The sequence below is a fragment of the Pundamilia nyererei genome, unplaced genomic scaffold (genome assembly GCF_000239375.1).
Source record: "Pundamilia nyererei isolate P.nyererei 1_Seehausen unplaced genomic scaffold, PunNye1.0 scaffold00021, whole genome shotgun sequence".
In the NCBI taxonomy this organism is placed as follows: Eukaryota; Metazoa; Chordata; class Actinopteri; order Cichliformes; family Cichlidae; genus Pundamilia; species Pundamilia nyererei.
The window spans coordinates 2600752-2619982 of record NW_005187422.1 but is presented as its reverse complement, the minus strand read 5'-3'; the positions used below and the strand labels follow the sequence as shown (position 1 = coordinate 2619982).

At 40.0% G+C, this 19231-nt stretch overlaps 1 protein-coding gene across 2 annotated transcripts in view; it reads right to left on the bottom strand.

Moving 5' to 3' along the window:
• The window catches only part of sox13 (SRY-box transcription factor 13), a 47684-nt gene extending 30475 nt beyond the window's left edge, over positions 1–17209 (bottom strand). Inside the window, exon 1 of one of the 2 annotated variants that reach the window (XM_005726666.1) lies at positions 16889–17209. The gene's annotated coding sequence lies outside the window, so the exon portion shown is untranslated. Of the gene's footprint in view, positions 1–11071; positions 11120–16888 lie in introns of those variants that run through there. The other variant, XM_005726667.1, reaches the window with a different exon arrangement.
• Positions 17210–19231: the final 2022 nt, after the last annotated feature.

The following is a 19231-nucleotide window of genomic DNA, read 5'->3' as shown; positions in this document are numbered from 1 at the left end:
GTAAACAGTTTATTTTGCGACACCACGAAACAAACGATAGCGTAAAATGAAACGATAGACGTTTTTATATCGTCATCCGATATATATCGTTATATCGAACAGCCCTACATCACAATACATTTGAGAATCAGCAGCGGCACGAACAAGCGAAGAAAAAATGTTTTGCATGTCAGATAAGAAAGCAAGAGGATTGAAAATCTCATACACACACCATGAGCGTGGCAAGAAAAACAAAATTATTCTGCTTGCTGGCCCCTGAATAGACTTCCTGACAATCTGAGGTACTGGAATCATTCTATGCACTGCTCATGGTGTTTGTGGCATACATGAAGTAACCTGCAGTAGAAGAAACTCATGGGGAAATATATTCTGGCTGTGAGCTAATCAAACGAAATGACACACAAGTATACATATATTTATTCGTACAAAGTAGACATCAAACATTTTCCTAATTTACCATTAAATGAAAAATTCTGCTATCAGAAATTTAAGATAGCATATCTAAAGAGTTTCACTTACAAGAGTGCCAAATAGTTTAAATATGATACTAAATGCTGCAGCAAATACATACTGTATTTTTCGAATTATAAGACGCATTAAGCGAAACAAAACAGTCAGATAAGTCAAACTTTACTCAACTCATTCTTCCTGCTTCCTCCACTTGCGTACCATTGATTCATTAATGTTGAAGTCTCTCGCAGCTCGTCTGTCCACGTGTTGTTGCAGTTTATTAATGACTAACCTGGTATTGTGGATGGATTATCTCAGTCGTTCTCCTAAATGAAGTTTGGTCCGTTTACAGCATCCTGCCATGCGATTGCATTTGTCCCTAACCATCGGGAACCCTCACATTAATTTGTATCGAGTGGAAAAAAGTTAGCTTTCATCCTCAAGCTTCACTGTGTTTATGCTATGCTAACATAGCTGTGTAGCTAGCCACCATGTAGCACATGTAGCTAACTTCCTGCTAACTTCCTGCTAACTTCTAACTCAGTTAAATTTAATAACTTCTGTTTTCATGGATGCCTGGATGTTAGACTTAATTGTTACACCTGGTGAAGCAGCAACGCTGATCATTTTATTACAGATGAAAGAATTTAGACAGTTTTTTACTCTCAGTGTTTGTTTGACTTCGGGATCTGAAGTAGACGGAGTTTTGGACCCAGATTCCTCTTGACTACAGTAGCCATAATGTTCCGACAATCCATCAAGAGGTGTGGCTTTGTAGCTTACCAAAGTCATACTAAAACATTTTTTGACAGATTTTTGAGAGCCCAACCAGAAATCATACATAAGGCACACCAGATTATAAGGTACACTGTCGATTTTTGAGAAAATTAAAGGATTTTAAGTGTGCTTTATTGTCCGAAAAATACAAAAGTACAAATAATCTCCAGTCAATGAGAATATGTCATCTTTGTTTTTATTGTATTGTTCCTCTAAGTCTTAGTAATCAAGTCAACACTCATTCTAAATGAGACATATTAAAAACTATGTATTTTCCCCAGAATAGTACATGATGCCTTTCTCCACAATACAGTCTGGTTTTTATAGGGCTGGGCCATATCATACCTTTCACGGTAATACCGGTATAATGTTGGGCAACGATAAGAAAATGAAATATCGCGATAGAATATGGATAAAATGCGCATGCGCAGTGTCTTTGTTTTCATACGCACATGGTGGAAAAAGCATGGTGGCGGTGGAGAATGAGAAGGGCGAAAGCGGCTTTCGTCCATCAGATACACAACAAAGCACTATTTTTGGTAGAGCATGCTAGCGGGCTGTCGTTATTACCGTGTTTTTTGGAAAATACGGCACACTTCTGAAAATCAACAGTGCCCCTTATAATCCCGTGCGCCTTATGTATGAATTCTGGTTGTGTTTACTGACCTCGAAATGATTTTATATGGTACACGGCACTCGAAAATCTGTCAAATGTTTCACTACAACTTTGCTAAGCTACGAACCCACACCGCTTGATGGATTTTCGGAGCATTACGGCTATTGTAGGCAGGAGCCTACGTACTGTGCTTCAACATAATATTACCGTATTGTGTGTGTATAACCTCTTTTTAAGTTTTGTGGATATTATACATGGTTATGCTGAGGATATGTCGGCCAGTTTCCACTGGAAATGCTTTTTGGTTAAACTGTCAGCAAGGAATTTGCACTGTTACATTTTTATATAACTTTAATGCACATAAAAAACAGATGCTTGTTTAAGTGAAAATAAATTAATGGGGTTTTTTTATGCACTATGCACTAAAGTATTTTGTCTAGTGTCAATTATATCGTCAGTTATATCATTATCACAAATTTTCAAATGTATATCGTGATAAATATTTTTGGTCATATTGACCTGTTCTAAGTGTTTACATGACTTAGCGATCAGAGGGTTAACACATATTACCTCCTTCTATTGTTGTTATGGTCAACTGTAACCCATGCCATCTTCACCAAATATAGAGCTGAATAACTAGTTTTTGCAGTTCCCATCACAAGCTCCCCATACAAATCCTATCAGTAAGATGGAAACATTAGTGGGACAGCTGCTTTCTTAGTAAATGGGCACCATCACCTCAAAGCAAGAGGACAAAGACGTGCACGTGAGGTTAACCGTAGATAAAGTGTGTAGAAGGGGACAGCATAACATCTACCAAAGTAGGGTTAAAATGTGACTTGGAGTCGAAAGTGCTTTGATTCATAGTGACATCACAATTTTAGCTGACTATACTGTAAAATAAATGTTGGTTGCCCAATGCGGCAGCTATATTCAAGCAGTACCAACTGCACATGAAATTCCCTGGGAAAATGGAGGCTCAAGTGTGCAACCAAAACAGGAAGAGGATTGTGCTTTTCACAGGTAAATGAAATCACGGACAGTTGGAAAACCATAATAACTGAGCAAACTCTGGTTGCAAAAGCCTGAAGCAGGAGTAAACCTTAGTTTGGCTTGATCTGAGACTTAAGGCTTCAAAACCTACATTTAGTTTATTTCTATTAGATCAGCAAGTAAAAGAGTCTGTCTCCTCATCAGCCCGACAATAGAGGACGGAGATATCGTCTTTGCTAATAACCATCACATTGATTTTATGGACATTTCTTTAACAAGAGATGGGCGGTTCTAAATATCAAGGCCTGGTTTGCATGCTGCAGAAAAACAAGCTAACTCAACATCAGTTAGTTACTCTAATACTCCACACAATGAAGTATGCATTTTAATTAGATGGGTTTAACATAGACGTTACCAGAATACTAAGAGACAAGTTAAGATCATCTTTCAGTCCCGATGTATGATCGGCTAGCTTAGATAAGGCGTGCCCCTTTGTTTTCCTGCACCGATGAGCTCAGAATAGTAGAAAAATAAATGCCTTACTTACTAGGTGATTAAAGTAAATTCACATCTCTTAAAAATGCATTCATCTCAAAAGCCATGATGTATTCTCTCCATCTTTTCTGGTTTTATCAGTAAAAAGTTGTGATATCTTATCAAACTGCTGCCCTGGTATCAGGACCTGCATAAAGCTGAAATTTTGCATGTCAGCATTTGTCCATCTGTCACATAGGTGTTTTTATTTGTAACTTATAATAATACATTTACATAGAGTTTGAATAACTGATTAGCACCTATAAATGAGTTCACCCAAACTGAGTCATCTGCAGATCTTCAGCAACGCTGCTTCTGCTTTTGTTTCCTTCCTCCCTAAAAAAATTATCTGTATCTGCTGAAGGTTTAACAAGGACTTAGACTGAACTCGCACTGCGTATGAGTCAACACAGACCACAAAGATGTGCTTAGTTTCTTCAGCAAAACCACTAAGACTTTTGTCTGTCGTCAAGAGATCAGGGACAACTGCTTGATTTCAAAAGCAGTCCCATTTCAGTCCTTCTTATTAATACAGGAATGAGTCAGGCTTTGTCTTAAGCTCTGTGTGGTATTTGTCAAACAGCTTCAGTCTATCTCTGATAAGAACAATCAAGAATTTACATTTAAAGATGAATATTACTAACCCCTGACATCGCTCATTAAAGGAATCGTTTTGACTTTGGATCCTACCTTGGTTTGCATACTACTGTCTTCTGTTCGTTTTCATCTGTTCTATTGAGTGACGGTGTAAGGGGTTGTGGTTTCTCTTATTCATCTTGTTGCGGTGTGGCTGACTTTCAGCAGAACTGATAAGCACAAGCTTTTTGTGTTTCTCTTTTAACAAGGTAGAAGCAACCACAGCCAACACTGGTGTACTCCAAAATAAAAGTTTGGGTATTTGTTGCCACACAAAGTCCCAATTTACTGCACTTTGTTACAATTTACAACATACAGTCCGTGTATTTGACTGCTAAACTAAAGCAGACTGATGCAGAATGGAATTACTTTCTCATCTTTGTCAGCTAGAGCAGCATGCGCGAATACAGACAAATGCATGCCATCAATTTAATTTCTCTTTTCCAACAGAAGCAGCACAACTGTGAGGGTTTTACAAGCACAGAAAAACAACAGCGCGTTGAGGGAAGAGGGAAAAAAAAGACTTTTAAGGCAATATTGAAAAGATTCAGCTCAACAATCTTCCCAGTCAACAGGTACGTGAGGCGAGGTAAGAGCACAGTTTAAAGTTCACAGGCTCTCCAGACAGCAGCTGCTGTGCTGCTTCAATGCGCTGCTTTCAAGCACGGATTGTTTGCGATTCTCAGCAGAATTAAGTGTTTCAGTGTCCAAAACACTAAAAAAGGACAAATCCATTAGTAGTTGTCCATATATGTAAAAGAAATAGATAAAATAAACATAAGACTTATGTGTCTGTGTTTGTCTGTTTTTATATGGAATATAAAAATATTCCACAGTACTACTGATGCTAATCATGGTAACACCACTGTACTGAAATATATCAGCCGTGACAGTGATGCCTATATGTTCTTACAGCATGCACCTCCATAGTGTATTTGGCTGAAAGTTAACATTTGTAGAATATTGACTAGAGTAGAGCTGACCTTTGCCTATATGTGCTTCAATGGAAAATTATGGAAGAAAAGAAAGAAAAAAATGAGAAAATAGTAATTAAAATAATTAAAAGTTGTGATTGAAAACTACACTAAAAAATAGCGTTGTGTCGTAGTCTTTTTTGGCAATGGGATGACTTAAATCACTCAAGTGTAGAGAGGTGGACGCAGTCTGCAGCAAGAACTGTGCAAACACAGGAAACTGTACTACTAGTTACAGTATTAACAAATCCATGTTATACACTTTATGTAATTGTATTATAAAGCATTTCACTTTGAAATGTCACTGTCATCAGTACAGGTATACTGTGATGCTCCTACCACAATACCCTGTCTTTTTTAATACAGCCAGAGCTCTCTTGCAAATGAGGTTTTATTCAAATCATATGGTCAACAAAAAAATGGATTAAAATAGAATTCGTTGTCACCGACTAAAATACTCCAAGTATACAAATTTGAAACGGATCTCGCTGCACAGTGTACTCCATTCAGTGACAGTATAATGCACGGTTCTATTGTTTGTTTGTTTTTTCAAAATTTGCAGATGATACATGTGCTTTTTTTCACTTTCTACAAAATTTAAATGCATGATTTACTAGGTTTTCTATAATATGGTACTTTTTACACATTGATGCAAAGTCTATGCATTCGTTTTCCACTACAGCCATCCATATGAAAATACTCCAGAGTGATAAAAAAGTAAGTTTGAGTAACATTTAGAGTTAACTCAGTTGTTAACTTTATGTGACTGTATGTCTCCAGTACACTAACATCAACGTCAAACACATCTAACCCGTCCTCTGTGTTTAAATCCTGCTTAATACGCTTCATAATGTGCTCTCTCTATGACCACTGCGTCTCTCTTTCTCAAAAGCTTTCTAAATAAGATGTATAAATAGGCTGATGACACAACCGTGCCCTTCACAAAGACACCGAGGAGAGAGAAAAGAGAGGAGAACAGGACTCTGGCTTTAGTCACAGCCCCTTTTATTCTCCTGCTTTTCAGAAGCACAGGTTAAAAAGCAGCCATCTTTCTTTTCATGTCTCACTCTCGTCCCTCTTTCTCCCTCTCTCTCGCTCCCTTTTCTCTCTTCCCGTTGCGTTCACCGAAACAGGTCGTCTATTGTGGCGGCTAGCGAAAGGCTACTGTGGCATTTATCAGAGGAGGAGGAGGAGGTGGTGGTGTGGTGAGTGGGGAGAGAGAAGACAAAACACACTCCCAATAAAGAGATAGAACAAGAGAAGGAGAAGAAAGGATGTGTATGAAGGCCACTTTTTTTCTCCTCTTCCTTCACAAAGCCCCTCCACCCCCATTCCCTTTTCCACCCCCTGCTCCTTCAGGCTAGCTCAGACAAAGGAGGCCCGACTCTCACAATGTGCTCTCTCTCCTTTAGCCTGGCACACTTTATATCCTCACTCCATTTACTGCTTCTTGAGAGCACCCACATGTACATAACGTGTGTGTGTGTGTGTGTGTGTGTGTGTGTGTGTGTGTGTGTGTGCGTGTTTTCAGGAGTTTCTAATGGTCATGGTGGTAGCAGTAGTGGGGGGGAGAGGGGGGGTCTATATTTGCAGAGGGTCTCATAGACCAAGAGGCCAGGACTCTGAGACGTTACTATGGCAACGCCTTTGAGCAGTAGGAGCACAACAGGTGATTCTGCTGAGGGACTGTTTGTTTCGGCACTGGCAAACTGCAGGAGGTCTTTGCTGCGTGTGTGTGCGCGCGCACACGCGAGTGCATATGTGTGCTTCAGCTTCACAAGTACAGCTGCGTATGCAACAGCTTAGTGCCATAGATCTTAACCAGCTCCAATAAGCTGGAGATCATGTCTGAAGTAGCTGGCTGACCGCCGTAATGACACAGTCCGCCTCGCTACGCACACAGACCCAGCCCATGGCCCTGACTACACAGCACATACATCAAGATAGTGCCTGAAAATAGGAATACACAACAGAAGCTCTGCATAAAAATCACAATATGCCCCACTGCCTCTTATGTTAGGGCTTACAGAGAAATCCATTCACATAGAGAGGCCTGTTCAAAAAGGAGAAAGAGAGATGAAAGCAGGAGAACAGAAAGCAGTAGGGGAGCTCTAGATATTCTACAGTCAGGATATGCACTTTCTGGCCATTTTGTTAGGTACACCTGTTCAACTGCTTGCTAGGCTACATGTCTAATCAGCTAATTGCATGGTAGCAACTCACAAATGTAGGCACAATCAAGACGCCCTGTTGAAGTTCAGGCTGTACATCAGGATGTCGTAAAAACTGGAGTTCTACTGGGATTTTCCCACACAGAATGATCTGAAAAACAGAAAGTGGGAGAGCATGCCTTGTTGATGTCAGAGCAGAATGGCCAGACTGCTTCGAGCTGACCTCAAATTACCACTTGTTACAACCAAAAAGCATCTCTGAGCGCACAACAGGTCAAACCTTGAAGCAGATGGGCAACAGCAGCAGAAGACCTCGTCGGATGCCACTTCCGCCTGCTACAAACAGGAAAACTGAGGCTATGATTCGTACGGACTCATCAAAATTGCACAACAGGAGACTGGAAACAAACTGCCTTGATTTCTGCTGCAACATAACAGATTTGGAATTTGTCAACAAGAACAAGAAAATGGATCCATCCTGCCCTGTATCAAAGGTTCAGACTGGTGCTGGTGGAGTAGTGATATTTTCTTGGCACACTTTGGGGGCCCCTTTGTACGAGTTCAGGGTTGTTTAAATGCCTACCTGAGCAGTGTTGCTTAGGATGTCCATTTATGTCCACTACCTATCTTACGATGGCTGCTTCCACCAGTATAATGTGCTACAAAAGGGGTCCAACCTGACACAAGCAAAGTATACCTAATAAAGTGACCAGTGAGCATATACCGTGTGTAAAGCAACTACGACTTATAGTTTAATAATAAGTGTAAAAGCAATCTTGGGGCTGAGCTTGACTGAGTACTACCAGCTGCCTGCACTCAGTAACTAGCTGCCTACAACACCATGTTTTATATAGCAAAAGTTTTCACTTGCTCAAATACACTGAAAGAGTTTTTGATCTGATGCGGCATCATAGATGGCAGCGATACAAAGACATTAATAAAACCGTTCTGGTGCGTTCACACTACGGTAAAAGTTTGGTTGGATTTACATACAAAACGGCTTGGTGATATGGAGTAAAATAGTTACTAAGGTAAGGTTAGCAGGTCTTCATTATCACAATATAATGTAATAACAAACATGTAGTCACAGCCACAAATCAATAGTCAATGTTTGTTTTTTTAAAACCCAACTGTCTGATGTTTTGTTAAGCCATCCATCCACTCTGACCTCCACCCCGTGCAGACCCTTCTTCTTATCTGCATTAACCACAAAAAATGTGGTCATTCGACTTTTGGGGAGAAAAAGAAAAGGTTTTTTTCATTCCTTTTTCTTAGATTCAGTAACAGCGTGCTTATCTCCTGGGCTGCCAGATGACAGAGAAGAAAGAAGAGCCCAGGTAGAAAAATGGATTTGCTGCCTTTCCTATTAGATGTGCAGAAACAGCTAAAGGTTAACTTTAGGCTGACAAACAGGACTGAACACTTTTTGCCAAGCAGATTATTTTTGAGAGGGTAAGCTTGTTTTTCCACGCTTTTCGTTTTGTGAATGAATAAGGTGAAGAAAGCCAAAAATCAGCAGTTGATGGAATCTGCCAGCAATTACTGTGTTATCGTTTTTAATTCCTTTGTTTCACGGAGCTCTGCTGTTTTCACAACTGCTCTGACTCAGGCCCGCTTTTGCACCGGCTGACATGCTCTTTCAACACCACAAACACACACACTGTACTTTACTGTGGCACACACCTGTGCTGCTGCTGTAAATACTCACTAGAGCACTAAATGCATACGAATCCACAGCTGAAAATAGTCCCAAGACAAGTGCACTATTTCCTGCTGTTTGTGCCCAGCTGTTTTAATTACAGAGCCTTTTAAAAAAAAAAAACAACTTTAAATGCTTTTTTCCCCCAATTTTGACTACTTCTAGTTAAATACTATTGCTGACTAATGAAGTAGCTTAAAGAGTAAACTAAATATAGCTCTAGGATTTGAAAAGAAAGCTGACCATTCTTTCCAGTTAGCAGGCATCTTTTGTTTTTGGAGGTGACGGGCTGATAAGGTGCTTCAATGCCACATACAGAAATTTATCTGGGTGGTTTTGCCTTCAATTGTGTTAAACTTCAGGCTGCGATAAAACTGAAAGAAAGTGAACAAGAATTAAAACATGGAAAACTAAATCCTTATCTCATCTCAAGGAACAGCAGTAAGAACAGCAAAGGTTTGGTGTTCGGAGGATGACGGTGTCCACTGCTGTAACTCGGCTTCGCTTCTCTCTTTATTTTGCAGAGATACAACAGCTTGGATGCATGTGAGCGCATGATTTTAGACAAGTTATCGCGCTCAGCTGTGGAGAGTGGGAGATAAAAGCCAGAAGAGTGTCTCCTGCATTACCGACGATGTGTGTCTGCGCCCCTATGCCCCCTCTTTCATTTAACATTAATACAATCTAATGTTACCCCACAAATGATAAGTCATCAAAGAAGTTCAATGCAGCGGAGGAGCGCTGGCCTGTTTTCCATGCTGCACATACACCACAAAGTCAAATACGCAACTAACTTCTAGCAAACCGGCACATAATGGCCTACTGTCGCTTTAGATTTCATTGATTTTTAAAAAGGAAATGCAAATCATGCTGGTGGAGCTGTTGCGGAGCAAACAAACGGTCTCTGGTCATTTGCAAATGGCACTATAGACCCACACACACACACACACACACAACAAACAGGTATACAGTTTTGTGTCCTGAATTTTTTTTTTGAAAATTTAGGTTTCACATGACAACAGAGCAGCATGACAACAGAGCAGCGTTGTGCAGGAGAAAGTCATGTAAATGAACCAGGAAACCGGTGTGTTTTTATTTGTGTGTGCAGGGCTCGTCTATCAATAGAGTGTTTGTGAATTCTCTCAGAAATAAACAAATCGGCTGGAAAAAGGGTGGGAACAAGCCGATTATACCTTTATCTTTAACCGTGGCAAACAAAAACAGACGTATGTCCATGTGCACTTCTCTGATAGCCATGCAAATCTGTTGGTTAATTCTGAGAAAGCAGTAAAAGGCGCTGAAACGTAATTTAATAAGGCCTTTATGTCACTCAGCAGCAAAAAAAATGAATAAACTGTCAGCGAACCTGATCAGTGCAGGCATTAATGCTATCTATTAAGCCAATAATAACCTCTTTAACGCACTTTTATCTTGATGAGAGTGGCACAAAATCCACTCATCATCATGTTTATTCCTTTTTTGTTCTTTGTACGTTCTTCAAATTAAGGGGCACGAAAAAGTCTACATAAACCTGCTCATTCACGTCCCGCATGCCAAACAATAGAGAGCCGTTATGTGACGAGCATTATGGGAACAAGAGAGACAAAAGAAAAACTCGCTGCATACTTTCCAACAAAAGCCTCCCTCTCCAGCGCAACATTCAGCCAAACACACCTAAGTCCTGTAGGAGCTTGTATTCTGACATTGCGTGCTGAATGAACACACGTGCATGCAATGCAGGCGTGGAGAGGAAAAGTTCAGAAAACTTTTTTTCCCTCTCTCCTTGTTGTGTGTTTTTCTTAAGGGATTAGAAAGTGATCAAAAGTAGCATGAGAAACACGGCGCAGGGGCCAGCGTTCGAGAAGGGTTCCGTTCTTTCTTCTTCGGAGATGATTTACAGCTGTTGATAAATAGCCTGCTGTGGTTTCGCCCCCCTCCTCTGGCTTTACGGTGCGTTTTTATGGGCTTATGACAGCATTCACGGATGGGTGAGCGCACATTCAAAGCACAGCTGGCAGAATGTAAATGAATGGCATGCCAGGGGTACAGCAATCCCGTCGATATATTTTAAAAAGATAAACAAAACAAGTGTAATGTGAAGCTTTTAGTGATTAGATGCTTCAACCGTGCAATCAGATATAAGCCTGCAAGACAGTCAACCGCGAGGACACAGTGAGTTTGGTAAAAGAAGGCTTTGCCGAGGTTGAAGCAGGTATCTTACCTTGAAGGTGTGTGCAGATGTACACAGCAGGGTGTGTGTGTGCGCGCCTGCAGTATCTCTGAAAGTGGCCCATCACCAGTGTATGACTTGTGTTTTATCACCCGCCCAGGATGAGTCTTCCTGTGTGTGTGTGTGTGTGTGTTTCCTCTCAAGTGTGTACAGTTATCTTTCTTTTCTTTCCTGTACCAAGGCAACAGGTGGAAAGTGTCTTTAAAAAGTCCTCTGAAGAGTGATGAGCGATGTTAAGATGAAGCAAAGGCATTCAACCAACCTCTCCACCTTTGTGTTTCCTTCACAAAGACATGACTTCTAACATCTCCACCTGAGATCCTTCCATCTCCACTTTTAATTACTGCACTCTCTCACCCCGTTTGCTTCAGTGATAACAGAAATGAATACAAGGAGCACCTTGAAACTTCTCCGTTCATCCGCTCTATCAAAAGCTCCCTCTCTTCGGCACGTGTGCTCGACGCACCACACTTTGGTCTTTGTGATAGTGATGTACAGAATCATTAAAGACTACATGTTCACGGGTCACGATGGCTTAACGCGAGGAAAAAGAGGCTGTTAGATAATGCAAAAAAGCCCATTGTGAGGCACAGAAGCTGACTGCGATATCACGTTCCTATCAGGGACATGGTGAAGAATTAACCAGAATAATCACACTTTATAAAAGCCAAGCACCTTCGTCACCAGAGAAGCCTGAACACAGGCAGTGTGATCTTAAACAGAAATATTTAATCAAATTAAACTGAATATCTAAGCACTGTTTTTACCAGAAAAAAAACTGTTTTTTTAGATATTCAGCATATTTTCATTTAAGAAAAACAGCAAATAGCATCAACAGCACCATCGATTAATCAAATAATCCAAATGCACTCAAAAACAATTCACTGAACATGATTTAAAGCATTGCAAGAGTCGATTAACTTGTTGCCACAAAACACAACAAAGCAAAGTTATTACTGATCTTGGTGACTGACACCTAATATGTCACAGTTTACCTACTTTTTTTATGAGTCTCTTCTAACTGCATTCAACAGATGTTTCCTTTAGGCAGGCAACAGGCGGGAGAGCTTTTAAAGACGCAGCCATTTAAACTGGTCTGCACATTATTTCTGCACGAGGAGCCAAATTACTTTTGCTCAATTTAACTTTTTGTTTTTGCAGACCAAAAGATAAGTCAAAGTGAGACGTTTTACGGGAGATACACCTATACACAAGTCAGGTGCAGTAAGAGTAAAAGTGGGTAATAAGAAACTGAAGCGCAGGTCTGAGAGGCTAGCCTTGACTCAGAAAATAATAATAATATTAATAGTAATAATAATAAACTTCATGTATGTAGCACCTTTTAAAAACAAAGAAAAAAGGGCTTTACAAGATAAGACAGAAAAAAAGGCAAATAAGACATTTAAGAGTAGATGAAGGTGGGACATTAGGTATAGTGTTGCCATTACATAGTTTGTCCAACAGTGGGCAGCGATGACGCCATAAAATACTGCGATTTGAACGGATTTTTGTCAAAATTAAAAGGTAGATATTATTTTGTTTTTATAACAATCAGCTGGCTGAATTTCTTTTCTAATAATGTTCTATTAACACAACACATGATTTTATATGTTTTAAGGGATTGTTAAATGTTGGCTTTGCAGAAGTATCAATATAAGTACAAGTCTCTAAACTCTATCACATGTGAACTTATTACCACAGTAATTAATTGATATTATAATTAAAGAGTAATTAATTAATTAATTAGTATTATAATAATTATTAATATTATGTTAATAAAATGATAATAACTACAAATACTAATTTTTCGATATCTAACTGTGAATTTTTTTTTTAATTTAAATTGTTTGAAAATGTTTTCTTACATTTAAAGCTGTCATATTTTAGCCAGCCAACATGCAAAAGTAGGGAAAGCAGTAAATCATCACATCAGAGATCAGAAAACATGCAACTTTTTTGAATATATAGTTAAATCAGTGTTAAGTCAGGTAAACTTTACTATCAAAGAGCTGTGTTGTTTGTTTTTTTTTAACAATTTCTGACCAAAAGAAATCTCAAACATGATTGGGCCTTATTATGAACCTGCTGCCCACATTAAAAAAAAACCTTTCAACATTACTAATAGGTGTGAATAATTTAAATCTTTTACCACATATAACAATAGTACAGCAGGCTGGAGGAATATTTTGAATAATACTGTTTATGAAAAATATGTTTTAACTGTTTACTTTTTCAGGTTTATTTGCCAAAGTAAACAAATTCTTTATTGTCAATTTTGCATTTTTGTAAAACAAAACTCTTTCAACGCCAATCTTTTTCACAGCAGCATATGGAATAAATAAAATAAAAAGAATGAAAAGGACTTAGGCACTACTAAGCTGGCTATCGCTAAGTTGTCTGAGTTGGAATTGTGTATGACTGCTCATTACTAATTAATAGAAACATGTAAAAGCGAGAGGCTATCCATCCTTCCAACTGAGGTCTTAGAGGAAGAGGCAAGTTACACCTTGAACAAGTGACCAGGCTAACGCAGGGCTAACACACAGACAACCAAGTTCCAGAAAAGGGGAGAAGGCAGAGTACCCATGCAGGTACAGGGAGAACATGCAAACTCTACACAGAAGGGTCCATCTGCCTGCTGGAGTTGAACCCAAGACTTTCTTGATGTGAGGCAGCAGTGCTAAACACTGCAAAACTTCTACCACAGTTCTAAAATGTTTGTCTGTAACTATCCTCTGCAGGGCGCTTTGAATCTGATTAGCTTTAATATATTGTACACAGTTTAAAGTATCACACGCCTCGAGGGACTGTTGTTCTGTGCTATGACACAATATTTTTTTAATGTGATGAAGAATGTAAAGAACCACTTAACCCTCTCAGGCTCAAATTTAACTTTTTGTTGCTAATGCACAACTAAGTCCTGCAGTGGTACTTCTGAGTAAAAAAACTCATAAAATATGCATGTGGGGTAATCAGGTTGTTAGTTTTTAACTGTTGCAAATCGGCAATGCCGAATTTTTATTATTATTTTTTAAATATTCATTTCTACTTTTTATCTAGAGATGGACAAAACAGCCACATTCAGGACCAGCTGCAGGTTCAAGACTCCTGGGTTAAATAATGATTCAGCTGATCGACTGTCGACTATACTACACTATGTTATTCATTTTTAAATCTCATTGTCCAAATTCTTTGCACATGAAAACTAATTTAATTTGTTCAGTTTGGAGGTTTAACCCTCAGGAAGATGGATTAACAGCAAAAATTTAAAGCACAGTGAGCTGATATGATACAATGATATGACTCAGTCACCGTATATTTAATTTTTAGGTTGCTGCACAATATAAGTGAAGTCCTTATGCCGACCCGTCTGAAGAGTCGGACAGACAACATGCTTATACTGTCGCTCAAGCGGCAGAGTGATGTAGTGATGTATGTAGCGCTCGTGCTTGTTGCGATTCTTCCAAAAGAGAAAATGCAGTGATGGTGGGGTTTTTTAAAGAGATCACAAGCTTCCCCAAACCCAGAATTGTTCTGCGTGATTGGCTTGGCCTCACACTGCGCTAAAGGACAGGCTGAGGAACACACGCACACACACACACACAGACACACCATTATTCTCCATTGTGCTGTTTATCTGTGGACTCCTGGTTCAATAGGATTCAGAGAACAATGTCCAGAGGATACAAGAGGTCAGGAGGAAAGACGAGGAAAAAACTTAGTCTGCTCTGCTGCCCTGATGGAGACATCCAATGCATAGGAAGTGGTGCGCACACACACACACACACACACACACACACACTGGACTGGAGCGCACAAATTTCAAGTCTAAAAAATTGGTACAAACAATGACCCACTAACAGTAGATTTATTGTAAACACGCCTGCTTACAACAATTTGTTATCACGCTTCACAGGAAGACCAAGTGTGGATGTGAATTCATAAACTTTAATCTTCTTTACTGTGCCCAGTATAAATTAAACCCACAAAAACCTACTGACATCTCTTTTCAATCATGACATGCCCAATCTTTCACTAACACCTACAGGACAGCAGCAAGTGCAACAATGACAACAACAACGTTTTAGAGAACATCTGATGCTTAGCTCCATTTATGGTACAATATTGATAAATGAGCCCAAACTGTGGCTACAGTTGCTTTCACAATTAACTGATTCATTAGTTGGTCGATATCACGGCCATTAAAAAACCCAGGAGTCCAAGGTTGACATCGCTTTTCTGGCCTAACAAGGATCCAAAACTGCCAAGCATGAGAGCGCAAAGTAACAAACTGTCAGGTATTAGAAGCAGCTAATGTTCTCCCTTTCACAGTCAGCTTGAATAACCAAACTCTGATTACATCAGTTTGTTCCTGATTCTTTATAACGTTACCTTTCATTTGTGGTTTGCCATGTAGGTGGAAATTTCTAGTAAACAAAGGAAACAAATGTAAACTTCACTCCACCCCTATAACTTTATTCTTATTATAAAACAGTGGTAACTACTTTGAGCAGTGCTAGCACATGAACTTAGCAGACACATGTTTGCTAATTAGAAAGCAATATATGACGAGGCTGTGGCATGAGACACGACAGTGCTGGGGCCAGCGAACAAAGCACGAGTGAAGGTGCAGGTCACCTTTCCCCCAGCATGAACCCGTTCACCTGGGAAGACAAAGCTCCAAAAGAGAAGGTGGGGCCGGTGGAGGGATAGGGAGGGGGTGGAGGTGAAGGGTGAAAAACCAGTCCTCGAGGTTATGTGTGTGTGTGTGTGTGTGTGTGTGTGTGTGTGTGTGTGTGTGTGTGTGTGTGCAGTAAGCTAAAGGATATGAAGATGCAGCATTAAACTAGCCTCCAAAAAAGAAAGAAAAGAAAAAGAAATGAAGGGCAGCAGGGGGTGAGAAGATGGGACTGAAGAGTGAAAGAGGACAGAAAGGAGATTGACAGAAAGAAAGGTCAGGGACTCCCCACTGATGGACAGCTTTGTATGCAACCAGCCACTGTAAAGACGAGCACACACACTCACACTCCTTCCTTCCACACACTTTGTACTCGGCACTGAGATGTCACCTCTGAACTGTTCCCAGACCTGTGAACCGTTTCCCACCTTGCTAATGCCTGACCCTTTTAACATGCTGAGAACCCCTGAACATACTTAAAGGAGCCTAAGGTGTCACCTCTGACATCACTGATCCTCAGGGCTCCACGGCTTTACAGACCAGACCGCTGCAACACAGTGCCACTGCTTCCCACCCCACAGCTTTATAAAAAGATATTTCTATGCTGGCAAAATTTCACAGTACAACAAGGAGAACTTTCCTCACTCTGAAACTTAATGAAGTTCTAATTATTCACTGCCATACTTCAGTGGATCAGCTAAAAATGGGGCTTTATGGAGAAAAGAAGGGTGTTGAAGTCTTTGCTAAAACGTTGACACCTGTGCCTATTCTCGGTGAACCTGCTGATATCCGCTCATTTGCATCTGCCAACAGAACTGACATCATCCCCATCACCACCGCCATCATCATCATCATAATAATAATTTCCCACACCACTCGATAATTGTGTAGCGGAGCAGTGAGGTCGAGAGCAGCGCTCATTTTTCCACATAATTATGCATTAAAGTCAAAAGAAAGCGTAAATGGAGAAGCTGGTGCAAGTTAGACTAAATGGGAATGTTGGGAAAGTTAGAGGTTGATGGATGAGGTGGAATTCCGACTGATCTGAGTTTGGGAAGTTCCTTCCCAAGTTCTTATTAACGACAGTGGTTAGTATTTCCACGAAGAGTGACCATCAAGCTTCCACTCACCAGTCCCGGTGCGCCCTGCGCTCTCCACCAGAGAGACAGGAGGGGGGGGGATAAACTTCCGTCCTCCTCCTCTTCCTCCCCCGCTTTAATTGCTCACCGCATGCAAAGCACGGTGGTTTGGGACAGACGCTTCTCCGCACGAACTCGTCCTCCCGGTCCTTCGGAGTGGAGAGAGCCGGCTGCTGTTTGTGGTAAGATGACGGTGAGGAGTGAGAGGCAGGCGGAACACTGCTGCGATGCGTAAATGTTTTTGGAGACGGGGAGCGCGCACACTCACTCACTCACTCACTCACTCACTCCCGGTGACTTTCTGTTTGCTTGTCTGGGTTTCCAACTCTCACCGTCCCCAGCGCCCTGCAGCTCACCTCCCACTTAAAGGGAGAGGGACTAATTTCCAGGTGGCGGCTGTGAGAACACTTACACACACACAGTGTATCAAGGGAGAGAGAGTCGATAATCTGTTACTGGCTCCCGTGTCTATTGAAACGCACATTGACTACACTGTTAATGACTATTGATTGGAGAGACCTCACCAACTGACGGCCTCTTCTCTCCCTCTTAGATCCATAACCAATCCAATAAGCAAGACTTAATAGCAAAGATACCGGCAGGGTCGTTTAACTTTACAAGTACATATAAAATAAATAAATAAATAAAGAGAGAGAATGCAGTTAGTAGTCATTTTCATTACAAGCTAATCTGTTATCAGTGATTAGTTGGTCGCTCTTTAAAATGTCATGAGATTACAGAGCGTGTAAAGTTGCGCTTTCAAACGTCTTCGGAACTGAGTAAAGATTATTAGAAGGGGGAGGGGTGATCATGAGTGAGCCTGGGTTGATTCAAAGAGTGATCTTTGTTGACAGAGGCTTTCTTTATTCAGCGCTGTGCCATACTGCAAAATTTGGTATTGAGCCAATACCATATAAATGCCACAAAAATGCCACTAAATGCCGATATCACACGTTTTAAACACTGTGATTTTTTTTAAATGTGTCAGACAAGCAATGAATAAAATAGATCTGACAGTCAAAACAAAAAACACGACACAAAAGTGTTTGTTTCTGAGTGTTTGTTTGAGGTGTGTGTGTGTTTTTTTTAAATAAATACATAAATAAAAAAATATTTAAAGTATTGATACTTTGCCACCATTGATCTGATACTTATATCAATATTTTAGTATTGGTATCAATACTGTCGATATTCAGTTCGATTTGACCGCCTGTCATTTTTAAAATTTCCACCTTTTGATCAAAGAAGTCTGTCATGCTTAACAAGTGTGGTGTAAAACTATTCCTATATTTCTTTTCAGGGCTTTTCCCCACTCCATGTACAATATCCTGTAAATCTGGGACTCATTTGACTCTTAGAACTGAAGAAGCTTCTCGGATGAGAGGTTTAACGTCTTCAAGCAACTTAAAGAAGTCCAGACACTTTTCTTTCTAAGCTCCTTAGAATATCCTCTAAAAGTATGCTAACAGTAAAGTGCAAATACTTTTGGTGGGTGCTGTATGTATCCACTATTTGCAACACTTTCTACCTCTTAGCTCACTAGACACTGTCTCTTAGTCAGTCACACTTTTAAGACTAAAAAAAAAAAACAATTAAATGAATGAGAGGTAAAACTTGAGGGGGTAGGGACAAATAAGTAAATACTTCTGCCTACTCCTTTTCAAACAAATAATGGAATAATACTTTGTAATGATTGTGAAGGCACATGTTTGAAATGTTTGAAATAAAAAAGAACTGAACTGAACTGAACACTTCTTGCCATGTGTTGAATGAAACTGTACACCTTCAGCGTCTCTTTTTATGCGTGACGAAGGAAAAAAAAACAGGAGTTTGACTCCTATCCAGATCACTTTTTTTAAAAAAAACAACTTTAGGGTAAGTAAGGGTTTTGCAACAAAATCACGCTCGGCAGTGACAACATAAAGAATAACCCAATGACTGAGGGCAGAAAAAACAAGAATAAATCATAGTGATGGAAGTTTAAAAGTGAAGAACAGAAGTGTTAGCTGTGTTCAGCTGTTACCATACACGGCTGGTTTGTTTTACACAGCAGGAGCACAATTACAAATATCCAGGTAAAATATTGGATTTAAAATTTAGCAGATTTCTTGTAAACATTGCTGCAAGCTAACAGCAATTACCTTGTCTCTTGCTAGCAGTGTTAGCTGCATCGAGCAGGGATAATTCTTTATCAGCTGGCACAGCATTTACTCCTCAACGTTTGCTTGAAAGTCTTAGTTTTCAGCTCTGAGGTTTGTGTGTTTATTTTGTTTGTTGGTAGTAGTTTTAATAAATACATTCTTTCAGATTAAGGTAGGAGTATATAACGCTAGC